This window comes from Eriocheir sinensis, unplaced genomic scaffold (assembly GCF_024679095.1).
Source record: "Eriocheir sinensis breed Jianghai 21 unplaced genomic scaffold, ASM2467909v1 Scaffold379, whole genome shotgun sequence".
Taxonomy (NCBI): domain Eukaryota; kingdom Metazoa; phylum Arthropoda; class Malacostraca; order Decapoda; family Varunidae; genus Eriocheir; species Eriocheir sinensis.
In genome coordinates, this window is record NW_026111697.1 from 249,032 (window position 1) to 262,958 (window position 13,927).

Here is a 13,927-nt window from a genome sequence, read left to right on the forward strand (position 1 = left end):
TTTTTTTCCCACCCTCCCGCTCCCTCGTGTAATGTGTATATTATAATGTACATGTGAGTGTGTGGCTGTGTGTTTAAGCACAGGCTCAGTGCCTTTGCCAGGATGTTATGGAACACGTCAGAGCTGATGGCCGTGGGAACACATGCTGAGCTAACGCAAGAATCAGCAAATGATGACTTTCATCAACAGTCATCAACCGGAACCCACACCCTTCCGGACGATCTAACAAGCAAATAAAACGAGCGAGCAACGCGAAGATGGGGGAGAAGCCAAGAGAAGACAGGTGACGGGCAGGCGAGCGGTGCTCCGCCGCCCCGCGCCCTGTGGTGTGGCTGGCTCTCAAATCGTGCGACTCGCTAACGTAAACTGTAAACTTTGTGTACAACTGTTAATATAGTTAAAATTACATTTTGTATTGGCATTGCCCTGTGAGGAGAGAACTAAAGTGAACTAAAGTGAACTTATAACGGCTACTGCTCGGCCAACTAAAAGGCTATTGTGTTATCTCACCTACTACAATCAACTTGTGAAAGCAGGCAACGGTACACCAGACCTGACGTGAGATAACAGTTCGCGCCTTAAACATTAAAACACAACACTTAACACAAACCACGTTAAAAATAACACTTAAAAGCCTTAACGTAAATAGTGTGCAGCGTGGTTACGAACTACTCCGAAGTGTTATATAGGTGTTATCTTTCTCTAATATAACATAACATAAAATGGTGGCTGGTGGCCGCCTCGTCATTAACCACGTTAAAATAACACTAAAAATCTTAACATAAATGGTGTGCAGCGTGGTTATTGAACTACTCAATTGTTATATCTCTCTCAACCATAACTTCAGTGACAGTGTGTGAGGGCAGAGACAGTGAAGCGTACCTAGCGTTCTGCTGAGGCAGCGCGTGATCTTCCTGCTCCTGTGAGCTTCAAGTCAGCACCCAGCCACACCCGAGCGCAACGCCCGCCCCACCCGCACAACCTGAGCGCCTCGCACAACCAAGTTTCTTCGGAGGTGTCTAGGCACTTGTTTCTTCCTACGACACAACTAGTCGTGGTGCGCACTTTCTTCGCCAGGCAACTCGGACCTTTGAGGGTGACTGGTGGGCGATATTGTCTGCCGCCCCTCCCACCACAGCTACTAGCCGACAGACGGCAGACCCTGCCACCCTGCATCCTGCCCAGCCACCGGCGAGGCGAAGGACGCGAGCGTGCTGAGTAGTGGGGTATGAGTTGCTGTCTTCGAGGTTTTTAACACATTTTAGCTGACACTATACATTGATACGGTTTCCGTAATTAAACCACTTGTAACATGATTTCAGGTGCATTACTATTGTTATGTTCACGTGTTTAGGCGTGTGGGGCCGTATCTAATCTATTAGAGTTTTCAGCTGTTGATTTTTCTGGCGTGTGGTTGTTTAATATTTTTCTTGAGTAACATTGTTATGCATTTTATGTATAATCATTCATTTTCTTTTGTGTGTTTTATTGCACAGTGGAGAAGTTTTGTCTTGCTAAGCCTCACTCATTATTCTTTTTTCTCTTTTATAATGCATTTCAAAAGCATCGGGGAGGAGTGAGCACATACTTAGTGGTGAAGGGTTATTACTTCACTTACTTTTGCAGCGATATTTTTTTTCTTTTACCATTTTACTCCTCATTTTACTAGTAACTCTTTTTAATGGCAGAGAAACCTGACCCGAAGTTACAAGCTCTCACTGAGGACTATGAGGGGTGGGTAGAGAGAAATGACAAGTACCGTCACGGATAACGGGAACTGTTCTCACGTAAGGAGTGTAGCAGTCTTCAAAGGGTGCTTGCTCCTCCTTCTACGCTGCATGAGCAACCAAGAGGTATTTACTTACCTTACTAATCCCACAATGGCTTCTGCCCCTAATCACCCGCTAACAGGAACAGCAGTTAGGCCTTTCGCAGGCAGGAAAGGAGGCAGATTATTCGGCCAGGGACTTCTCGTTTCAAAGTGAGATTGTCATGGACATTTCATTAGTGTCAAATCCGGGAGATTAAATATCTCTCAGCCGCTCGAAGGTCAATCCCGGGAACGGGAGCACGGCCCTCATAAACAGGAGCGCGTTCACAGGACGGAAGGATTATGATGCGTTTCGGTCACTTTTTCTTGACACATTTGGGGAAGATGGGCAACACAGCCTCGTAAAAGGATGTAAATTTTGCTGTGGACACTGTGCAAATGAGTGGCCGTTTTAACGGGCCAGTGGAAGCCTATAGGCTATCTACTGATTTGATCTTGTGTTTTAAACAAGGCAACTGGACAGATGGAGAAACCATTTCTGCAGCTAATGCTAGATTATTACTAGAGTTCCTTGTGTACATGATTGTCCTTAAAGTTCCTCTTCGACGGAGTGCAACTTACACGGTTTTATCAGCCAACTTTTATGGCACTTAAAGTAGTTATGGGTCCTTTTTGAAGCTTCTTTTGCCGTCGACACGTTCGTCACGGAGGGGAGCCTTCGCGACCCTCTGACCTAAACCTTTTTGGGTGTCACCAGCGGTAATCAAAATAAATCCTTGGTGTGTTCTTTTACCCGTGGTTTAGGCAGAAATAGTCAGATATATGGGTGGATGGAAATTTGAGCTTTACGATCTATTTTTTTTAATACACAGAATGTGCATAGTGATAGTCTCCAAAGACTAGCGCCGGCTTAAGGTTCAGCCTGACGCTGCTTTGTGTATCTTTCCACCACACCACTGTAACCTGCATCCTCGCATTTACTAATTTATATTTGGTTCCTGAGCTTTTGCCTGCATCTTTTTTTCATGCGGGAAGGGGAGTGCTTGAGTAATACTTTTCACTCTAACCCACTATTTTCTGTTATTGCTGAGTTGATGCAAGGCAGTCAGTCTTCTTCATTTAATTGGACCCGTAATAACCGAGGGTGTAGACTAACATAGGGATAGGTATTTTTTAACCTTCAACCTCATGTGCTTCTGCTTAAAACAGACTTAACTAAACTTGAGCAGATGCTGTCCCTAACTTTTATTGTAACCAGCATGTGAATATCTGTAAGCTTTGGAAGTATGCAGACAAGTCTTACTTACCCTTTGCTTGACATGCCACTGTTACCCGTTACGGGAATTATTTTTGGCGTCACAGATGTCAGTCATCCACGTTCGTTACGATCGAGGGATAGGTGGAAATTTGTCTTTTTAATATGATGTTTATTAATGCTGGAATTACTTTAATCAATTATGCTGGAGTTATATATTTCAGTGAGATTTGTTACAACAGTGATTTCACAACTTGGTGACAGGATTTTCTTTTATAGTACTGTAGCCCTGACAAACTTAGTATTAGGAGTTAGTGGTGCTGACTGCCAATGCTTCTAAGGTCCTCCAGACTTGTCCTTGTTATCACATTGTAACTATTAGGAGACTCTACGGGTAACATAACCTCTTTTCACACAACCTTATCTATTGTTGTAAACCCCACCCGTCTCAAAGGCGTGCCGAGGGTAACGACACTGGCAATTAATTGTCACGCAACGGATGAGTGTTTCTCTGCGACAGTTTTGTGTCAAGGTGTGACTCGAAGGTTCAGTGTGTAGCAGATTTTCTTCAAGGCTTGTTCCTTGTTCTTTTTACTATTCCAAATAGCTCCATTACCATGTATCCTAATGACAGTTTAGTTAATTTAATTTTACTAGGATGTATCATGTAAATAATTTTTCGAGCTATTATTTTGTTTTCTCGGAATAGTACTCAACTTCCACGTCCACGACTCTAGCCCTGTTTACCTCAACCTGTATGTACATTACCCATTTCTTGTTACTTCCATGATTATTATCATTGGCAAAGCACAGCAAAGCACAGGAATTAAGAAAGAACAGAGTCAGAAAAATAAAGAGTTTTTGGAGAGTGTAAAACGACAGAGTGATGAAGTGGTGGATCAGGAAGAGGGAGGAGGAGGCCAAGTAAACACCAACACCACCAACAACAACAAGGAAGAGAAGGGAGCGAAAAAGCTTAGGTCAACATTCACTAATGTCGACGGACTTATATAAGAAAAGCTAGAATTAAAAGACTACCTGAACAGAGCTGCACCAGATGTAATGTGCACCACTGAAACAAAACTAGCACAAGGCCCAGAAGTGGCGGGAACAGAGGAGTGCAATTACACTATATACAGGAAGGCCACAATAGGGAGGAGTGGGGGAGGGGTGATGCTGCTGCTCAAAACAGACTTAAAAGTGATCAAAGTGAGAACAGGACCAGAAAATACAGGAAATCTGAAGTGTTTTATTACAGCTGAAAAACTGTCAGTAATGGTGACATGTGTGCCCCCACACGGACGAGGGAAATGTATAACAACCTGTCAGAAGGTACAAGTAAAGCATTAGAGGATACTATTAGAAATAGCAAGAATGTACATAATTCTAACAGGGGGCTTCAGCTGTAAAAATGTCAACTGGGAAAAGTTGGAAGTGGAAGGTGAAGAAAATACATGGGGAGCTAAAGTTTTGAAATTGTCCACAGAAAACCTCACGACACAGTGGGTGAAGGAAGAGACGAGATTTAGAGGAAAGGATGAACCAGCAAGACTGGACTTAATGTTCACTAACGGAACAGACCTGTTAAGTGAAGAGCAACACGAGTGCCCGCTGGGAAAAAGTGACCATACAAGACTAGATTGGAGGAACTGGGCCTGCCAACACTGGGAGAAAGAAGAGAAAGAGGAGACCTGATAGCGCTGTACAGGAACACAAGTGGAATGGACGTGTTGGACAGAAATGATTTAATCAGATGGAAGGGAGGAGGCAACTAAGAGGACACAGCAAGGAGTTGAGGAAGGGGACTTGTTTGAAAGACTTAAAGAAGTACAGTTTTCCACACAGGAGTGTGGATACATGGAGTGGACTTAGCAAAGGCATTGTTGAAGCATGTGGCAGTGTCCATATAATGAAGGAAAAGTTGGAGAAGCATAGAATGGGAAATAGGATTGTCTCAGATTGAGGTCAGGCCCTGTATACTACAAATAGGTAAATACATTTTGGTAAATATATACACACACACACACACATATGCATACCTTCATACAAATACACTCCCTCTCCACAGTTTATAGAAAACAAAACATAATCAGGTTAAGGTTTACTTCATGCACCTTTCCATGTCTTGTCTCCTACTTAACAGCTGCTCTTTTGTGCTCTGCTAACCTTCCAATAGTAATAGTAATAGTTAAGGTTTACTTCATGCACCTTTCCATGTCTTGTCTCCTACTTAACAGCTGCTCTTGCTGCTACACGCGTGCTAAATAGTAATAGTAATAGTTAAGGTTTACTTCATGCACCCTGCCATGTCTTGTCTCCTACTTAACAGCTGCTCTTTGGTTGCCACACGTGTGCTCTGCTAACCTTCCAATAGTAATAGTAATAGTAATAGTTAAGGTTTACTTCATGCACCTTTCCATGTCTTGTCTCCTACTTAACAGCTGCTCTTTGGTTGCCACACATGTGCTCTGCTAACCTTCCAATAGTAATAGTAACAGTAATAGTTAAGGTTTACTTCATGCACCTTTCTATGTTTCATCTACTTAACAGCTGCTCTTTGGTTGCCACACGTGTGCTCTGCTAACCTTCCAGTCTCCCGGAAGTCTGTCACTGGGGGTCAGCGGCTGAATGGTGAGTTGACGCTGCCAAGTGAAAGGGCCAGTCATTTGGTGATTTCTGGAAGGTAAAGAATCTCATAACAAAAGTGTCATATTTTGCCCTGAAATAAAGTGTCTCAAAATTATTGGCTACCCTTTCCACCACAGTCCCCCAAGCCAGCCACCATCTTGACTCGGGTGTAATTCAAGAGGCTTGGCCCTAGGCTTTTCTCCAGCAAGCTTCTAAGGCCTCGGATCATTCACTGGGCAGGCGGTGGCTGAGTGGTTAGTGTGCGGGCCCTGCATTCACCGCATTCTGGACAACACGGGTTTGAATCCGCCGCTACCACCTGGAATTTTTCAGTCACTGCGAGTGGCCTAAGACTACCCACATGCTGCCCTGAAGACCACCCATCAACCCGGACTCTAGAAGAACCGTCCAAGTCATTCAAGAATGAGCTCCGGGGGGCAGCATGAGGCGAGAAAAGGTGGAGCCACGATAAACACATGCCTGCACCAAGACGGGCTCGGGCCGACCACCAGGCCCCTCAAGAAAGCCTACCAGTGCTACAGGGTTTGACATAAAAATTAAATAAATAAAAAAAATCTGTTTACAGGTTTAATTCGTTCCAGAATTTTGCTCACAAACCAAAAAACTCGTAAACCAAAATGAATTTCTCCATTTAAGTTAATGTGAATCCCATTAATGAATCACATATATCGCAAATTTATGAACATAAATATCATTACACATATCTTATACATAATAAGGGTAATTTTTCTTACAAATAGCAATGATAAATAATATAGAATAATATAAAAATATATATATAAGTAACATATATAGTGCTGAAAACACGAAGACCGCACACTAGAGCACAAAGGTAAGCGAATACGGGCGCGGGTGCTGCCTCTGCCAGTGTGCAATGTGGACTGAAGGCGCCGGCACACTAGGCGTTTTCCTCCACCCGATGGGGCTAGGAGCAACCGTGGTTGCCTGTACACCTAAATGGGAGTGATTGTTGATGTGGGTAAACACTCCTGTCCTCCCGTCTTTGAAGCCATGATGGTGCCCACAACGGCTTCTTCCTCCATGTAACTGTAGCAACAAGTCTATAGTTTGAGTACCAGCAGCACAAGCCACAGCGGCCCTTACTTTGAAAAGCGACGTCATGTGGATACAGGGTGACTGGTTTGTTTACGTTGTGGATATGGGCAGCCGACCTTGGTCGTGTGATGCACACTCAGAAAAGTTGGAATTGCGTGTTGCGCCTACCACCAATGCGGTTGGAGGAAAAAGGTCCAGTGCGACACCAGTTTGAGATCCCATTCCCATTGTTTTCCACTCTGAGCGCTCTCGTCTTGCAGCGAACAAAGGAGACCCACGCTCACGTCTTCGACTTGTACAAAGAGGATGCTCGTACACCAACTCACCACTTGTAAACCAAGACATTTTTTGTGATTTTTTTTGCTCATAAATCAAAACGCTCGTAAACTAAGGCACTCCCAAGCCAAGGTATCACTGTAAAAAACAGGCCAGTTCACCATAAAACACTTAGAGGTGTTTTCTGTGGTTTGTCATCATCAGAAAATTGAGAGCAACTAAAGAATAATTAGTTCTTTGCATTGTCACTACTATTATGTTATTTACAAATAATGAACACACTTCCTCTCCACTGAGCCACAAGGGCATTCAACACACAAGTTATCTTGCAGCTGTGCTTTGTGTTGTTGATGGAAGCCTTGTCCCCCCCCTCCCCCTCTCTCTCTCTCTCAGTATGGTACATAGTAGGGAGGTATGGCCTCGATACATCTAATAAGAGTGATGCTAAATGCATGGAGTATAGGAAGATCTATCCTGTACCTGTACCTTCTCTCTTCCCTTCCCTTCCTCTCTGTACCTCCTCCCTTCCTTTCCCTTCTCTTCCCTTCCTCCCTGTACGTCCTCCCTTCCCTTCCCTTCCCTTCCTCTCTGTACCAGGGAATATTGACCAAAGGGTAGCCAACTAATTTCAAGATGCTGACTGCTAATTTCTGGACAAAATATGCTGCTGTTTATCATGGATAGTATTTTTCTACGGAAATCACTAAATAATTGACTTTTCAATGCCATTTTGCACCCGTCGCCGCCACCGCAAAATAGCTCGCAGAGGTTCAACTCGGGGGACGAGTGGGAAATCTTTTTTTTTTTTTTTCTTTTTTCGGGGAGGGGGGGGGGGGGGTGCAGATTTTAGCTACTTCAACCGAATTTTACATAACCTATTCTCTAACGAGGGGGCATCGCCCCCCTCGACCCCCCTACACACACACACACACACATTTTTCCATACAGAAGCATAACAACATGGAACGGACTTGACGAGGAGCCTGTGTGTGCAAAAACGATTCATGAATTTAACGCCAAACTAGATAATAAGCGTTATGGAGGCGGGACAGCACAAGCCTAGTATGGCTCTTTTCCTGTGTTTCACAACTAGGTAGGTAGGTATTTCTGCGAGGAGGTATTTCTCGCAACACCACCTGAACCGCCGCCGCATATGGGTGTGCTACGTCGTGCTTTAGTTCCATTAACATTTTTACATCATTGTGTCAATTTTCTTTCTCTTTTCCGGAAGTCACTAACTTGTTGCTGCACTGCTTTCAGGGACAAAAAAGAAATTCATGTTGTAAGAATTAACTTTGCCAGATGTGGCTACGCTATTGTCAATATTGTTACACCACCGGCCCGTACACCGGACTCCAAGCACAGGCAGGCAGTGTGCCTCAACCCCAGACCACCACACAACTGGCCGTGAACAAGAACAGCAAGACATACCACGCCAACACACCACGAGCGGACAAGGCCGGGCAAAGAGGCTCACTGCAGGATTTCCACTTTACTTAACAGCTCCAACACGTACAGAACACTGGTTGACAATGCACAGTAACTCCAAGTACTCAGAGGGGGGCACGGACACAGCACAGGGCTCACAAAAGCGGGCAAGGCACACAGGGGCAGCGCGCATGTCTCTCGTCTCTGGCAGCTGGGCTCTCTCTCTACTACCCCGCGGCACGGCCGCCGCGATGCACCTCACGCTGCCGGCCATCACCAGTCCGTGCCCCAAACTAGCACCCCCACACACAAATAACACAAATACCCCCAAAAATATACCCCCTGGCGTAACAATATTATCCCTTGTAGCTCCTCCCTTCCCTTCCCTTCCTCCCTTCCCTTCCTCCCTGTACCTCCTCCCTTCCCTTCTCTTCCTCACTGTCCCTCCTCCCTTCCCTTCCCTTCCAGCCTGTACCTCCTCCCTTCCCTTCCTCCCTTCCCTTCTCTTCCTCACTGTCCCTCCTCCCTTCCCTTCCAGCCTGTACCTCCTCCCTTCCCTTCCTCCCTGTACCTCCTCTCTTCCCTTCCCTTCCTCCCTGTACCTCCTCCCTTCCCTTCCCTTCCTCCCTGTACCTCCTCCCTTTCCTTCCCTTCCCTTCCTCCCTGTACCTCCTTCCTTCCCTTCCCTTCCACCCTGTACCTCCTCCCTCCCATAGCTGGGCATGATAACGGAAAACCCTATTCCCGATAACCGATAACTGATAATGAAAAACCTTATCAGTGATAACCGATATTCGTTAACTGGAGACACAAATATAGGCGATAACCGATAACCAATGCCCGATATAAATCCACAATTCCGATACTAGCTAGCGATAAGTCTGATAGGCTAAAACGATACTATATTGATATTTCAAATAGAAAAACATAGATGTATTCAAATTTTCATTATCTGTATTTTAGAAGACTTACAAAACCTGAAAACCACACGTTGACACGTAGCCTACATATGGACGGTAATATGAGAAACGTCTGAGCTGGTGTTGTGTTATTTGGCGACTCCACCGTCAAAAGCTGGCGCTTTTGTTTACAAACGCTGGTCTGTCGTGAACTGCGCATGCTCAGACCAGAAGCGTAGACCTGTACAGTCTCGCAAAGCTTTTTAAACGTAATTAAGAGTTGGTGGAAGGCTGAATCAGACATACAGTACCGCTACCGCCATCCTCGCTGTTTCTAGAACGAAACTCTGTACAAGTTGTATTTATATGTACAGAGTGTCGTTCTAGAAACAGCAAGGATGGTGGTACTGTATGTCTGATTCAGCCTTCGAGCAACTCTTAATGTGTTAAAAAGCTTTGCGAGACTGTACAGGGCTATGCTTACTGGTCTGAACATGCGCAGTTCACGAGAGACCAGTGTTTGTAAACAAAAGCGCCAGCTTTTGACGATGGGACACCAAATAACACAACACCGGGTGCTTCAATATCATGTCATGCTCACAAACGAATATGGAATATTAAATTTGAGGCAGTGAATAATCATTTTGGGGGCTAAGTTAAATGATTTTTCTCTTTGATATAGTGATTTTTTAGTTTAACATAAAAAAATAACCTAGTATTTTAATGTTGATGATCTAAGTATGACATCTCTTCACCAAAGATATTTCATACCCCGAAGTTTATTCATACAACACCGGACCACGCATGCGCAGTAGGGAGAACTTTTTTTTCTGAGAGGCGGAAAAAAGTAGCGATTATCGCTAGTTTGGTTACAAAAGTAACGAAGATACCGATGCATATTTAAATAAGTAGCGGATGGCCGATAACCCGATTTTGTTATCAGCAATAAAGTATCTCGATAACTTATCACGATAATGCCCAGCTATGCTCCCTCCCCTTCTTTTCCTCCCTGTACCTCCTCCCTTCCCTTCCTCCCTGTACCTCCTCCCTTCCCTTCCCTTCCTCCCTGTACCTCCTCCCTTCCCTCCCCTTCCTCCCTGTACCTCCTCCTTTTCCTTCCCTTCCTCCCTGTACCTCCTCCCTTCCCTTCCCTTCCACCCTGTGGCTCCTCCCTTCCCTTCCCTTCTTCCCTGTACCTCCTCCCTTCCCTTCCCTTCCTCCCTGTACCTCCTCCCTTCCCTTCCCTTTATTGGGACGCCCGAAGCCCATATGACGTAATTTACCTAGATTTTCAGAAAGCGTTTGATAAAGTTCCTCACGTTAGGCTTATTTCTAAACTGAGTTCCCACGGTATTAACGACCATCTATGTGCGTGGATTCATGACTGGCTCACCAACAGAGAACAACGTGTAGTTCTTAATGGTGAAGCATCGGATTGGCAACCCGTCACCAGTGGCGTGCCCCAAGGTTCGGTCCTGGGGCCAACACTATTCATAATTTACGTGAACGACTTAGAAACTGATATCCTATCAAAAGTAGCCAAATTCGCTGACGACACCAAATTAGGAGGTACGGTAATGAACAGTCAAAGTTTGCGAATATTCAATCAGACTTACTAAGACTTGCTGACTGGAGCGAAAAATGGCAAATGAGTTTTAACGTAGATAAATGTAAAGTAATGCACATAGGTGAAAAAAATCCTAACTTTAAATATCAGATTCAAGGACATGAGCTCAGCGAAGTAAAACAAGAAAAAGATCTTTGTGTCATTATCAGTAACACTCTTAACCCGTGGGCTTCGGCTATAGGAAAGCTGAGAAGTGGCCGAGAAACGGCAAAATTACACTGCATTTTGAGACTAAGAAAAGAGCATGGAACGTACATCAGAGTACGCCTCTCATAACCATAAAGCTGTTAAAAATATTTACTTTTACTCAAACTTCATATTTTTTGGGTGGTGTTTGTTACAAAATAAACAGTCTTGTGACGCGTGGCATCTAGCCGAGAGTCGCTTGTTGTCTACTTTAAAGAATTTGACAAGTGATTACTGTGTGGATAGCTAATTCAGTCTGCCATAACCTTACAGCACCACCTATGACAAAAAAGCCTGTCTCAAGATCACTCACCCACCGCTGTGACCCAGGACATGTATGGTGAGTTGCTCTATGCCACCACTGCCTACAACTAGCTCGAATTATGGGTTTTATGGTGAGCCCATTTTAGGGTCCACCGTACCACAGCCACGACTCGTGAAAGCCCAGAAAAGGGTCTGCCGACGTTCTCGGGTTAAAATGAGTGATCAATGTTCTGCAGCGAGTAAAAAAGCCAATATGATGTTAGGATTAATCTCAAGAAACTTTGATTATAAATCACCCGAACTTATGAAGAGATAATAGTTAGCATTTGTAAGACCACACCTAGAATACGCCATTCAGTTCTGGTCACCGAACTATATCAAAGATTAAGTTTTGCTAGAAAAGATACAGCGACGAGCAACGAAACAAATTCCAGCGCTCCGAAACTTGCCATATGACGAGCGTTTTTCCCTAAAAAAGCGAAGGATAAGAGGGGACTTAATTGAAGTGTTCAAAATCCTTAATGGATTCAACAATATTAACCCAGATAGTCTATTTCAGACAGACACCAACACAATAACACGCAGCAACGGTATGAAGTTAAAGGGAAACCAATGTAACACATTGGTGCGCTGAAGTTTTTTCAATAATAGAGTCGTCGATCACTGGAATAGACTCCCACTGTCAGTAGTTAGCGCACAGAGTATCAATAGCTTCAAGTCTTCATTGGATAAGTACTTCAGAGATATAAGACTATACCTACTGACCCTTCTTCGCATGTTTTCAGACAGATTGCAGCAAGACCTCAACTTAAATCCATATTATTCTCCCCCACAACCTAGATTGCAAGTAGCGTAAGTTAACAATAGAGTAAAGCAACAGTTAATGTCCGCATGACAGCTTGAGTCATGGCTCAGGGCTGTTTACTGGTGCAGTTAGCGATGGTATGCTTGGTTAGCGAGAATTAGCCTCACCCATCGTGAGTATACGGGGATCCTGGGCTGCCCTGCTGCCAAGCACCTGCCCTTCCAGTCTCCCCTGTGTTTCTGTTCTATATTTTCTTGTAATGAAGTTTTCCCCACAGCAGGTTACTTTCGAGACTAGGGTAGTAATTTTCCTTATTTCTTTTTCTAGGAAATTTTCCATGTCCATTTTCTTAAGGTACATGGTGTTCTCTTCAATATTCCCACAGTTCCCCAGGCTTGTCTTGGGGATTGAGGGTGGGGTGGTGGAGGGTGGAGTGATTCTTTTTTATCCTCCTTCCCTTCCCTTCCCTTCCTCCTGTACCTTCCTCCTCCTTTCCCTTCCCTTCCTCCTCCCTTCCTCCCCCTTCCTTCCCTTCCCTTCCCTTCCTCCTCCCTTTCCTTTCGTCCCTCCGTGTCTCTCCCTTCCCTTCCCTTTCCTCCCTCCGTGTCTCTCCCTTCCCTTCCCTTTCCTCCCTCCGTGTCTCTCCCTTTCCTTTCGTCCCTCCGTGTCTCTCCCTTCCCTTTCCTTTCCTCCCTCCGTGTCTCGCCCTTGCCTTTCCTCCTCCGTGTCTCTCCCTTCCTTTCGTCCCTCCGTGTCTCTCCTTCCTTTCGTCCCTCCGTGTCTCCCTTCCTTTCGTCCCTCCGTGTCTCCCTTTCCTTTCGTCCCTCCGTGTCTCTCCCTTCCCTTTCGTCCCTCCGTGTCTCTCCCCTTTCCTTTCGTCCCTCCGTGTCTCTCCCTTTCCTTTCGTCCCTCCGTGTCTCTCCCTTTCCTTTCGTCCCTCCGTGTCTCTCCCTTTCCTTTCGTCCCTCCGTGTCTCTCCCTTTCCTTTCGTCCCTCCGTGTCTCTCCCTTTCCTTTCGTCCCTCCGTGTCTCTCCCTTTCCTTTCGTCCCTCCGTGTCTGTCCCTTCCCTTCCCTACCTTCTCCTTCTTCTTGGTCTTCTCCTGAAGGTCGGGGATACACACGAGACTGTGTTTACTCTCTCCTTGCTCTTGCTCTTGCTGTACAGGTGACCCGTTGGAGAGTCAGGCCTTCGTATCGGCACAACCTGTAAAAATAAAACAACACAAGCAGTATATATCCATTACAAATCTTTCAATTCCCTATTTCTTGCACACCACATCTTTTCCAGAAAACTCCTCATGGCTTCTATAATTCTCTCATTTGCTTCATCACTCAGTCCCAGCAGCAGCAGCATCCATTCCCTCTCTGTCCTTGCAATCCTCCCATTCACATCCCAGCCCACCTCACTCAGTGCCACCCTCATCATCTCCGTCCTTTCTCTCTGGTACCTCCCACACACCAGTATCACATGCACGACAGTTTCATCCACACCCCTGTCACACATCTGACACACTTTGCTGCGGGACTCAGGCCACCTGTAATTTCTTGCATTCACATTCATACACTGCGCCCGAGCTTGGAAGAGAAGATCACCACCCAGGCTTCCATCATACCAGCTGACACACTGCGGGGCTTCCTTTTCCCTGTACCACTCCAAAGTGATCTATCGCTCCATCGCATGTTTCCAGACCGTCTCAGACCTCTCTTCCA

At 45.3% G+C, this 13,927-nt stretch overlaps 1 protein-coding gene across 18 annotated transcripts in view; it reads right to left on the minus strand.

Moving 5' to 3' along the window:
• Positions 1-13,927, minus strand: part of LOC126991994 (zinc finger protein 98-like) — a 67,352-nt gene extending 53,425 nt beyond the window's left edge. For 15 of the 18 annotated variants that reach the window (XR_007746024.1, XM_050850648.1, XM_050850652.1 and 12 more), the window contains exons 1-2: positions 13,294-13,927; positions 5,612-5,702 (exon numbers count right to left, since the gene is read on the minus strand). The gene's annotated coding sequence lies outside the window, so the exon portion shown is untranslated. Of the gene's footprint in view, positions 1-5,550; positions 5,703-13,293 lie in introns of those variants that run through there. The other 3 variants (XM_050850646.1, XM_050850651.1, XM_050850644.1) reach the window with 2 other exon arrangements.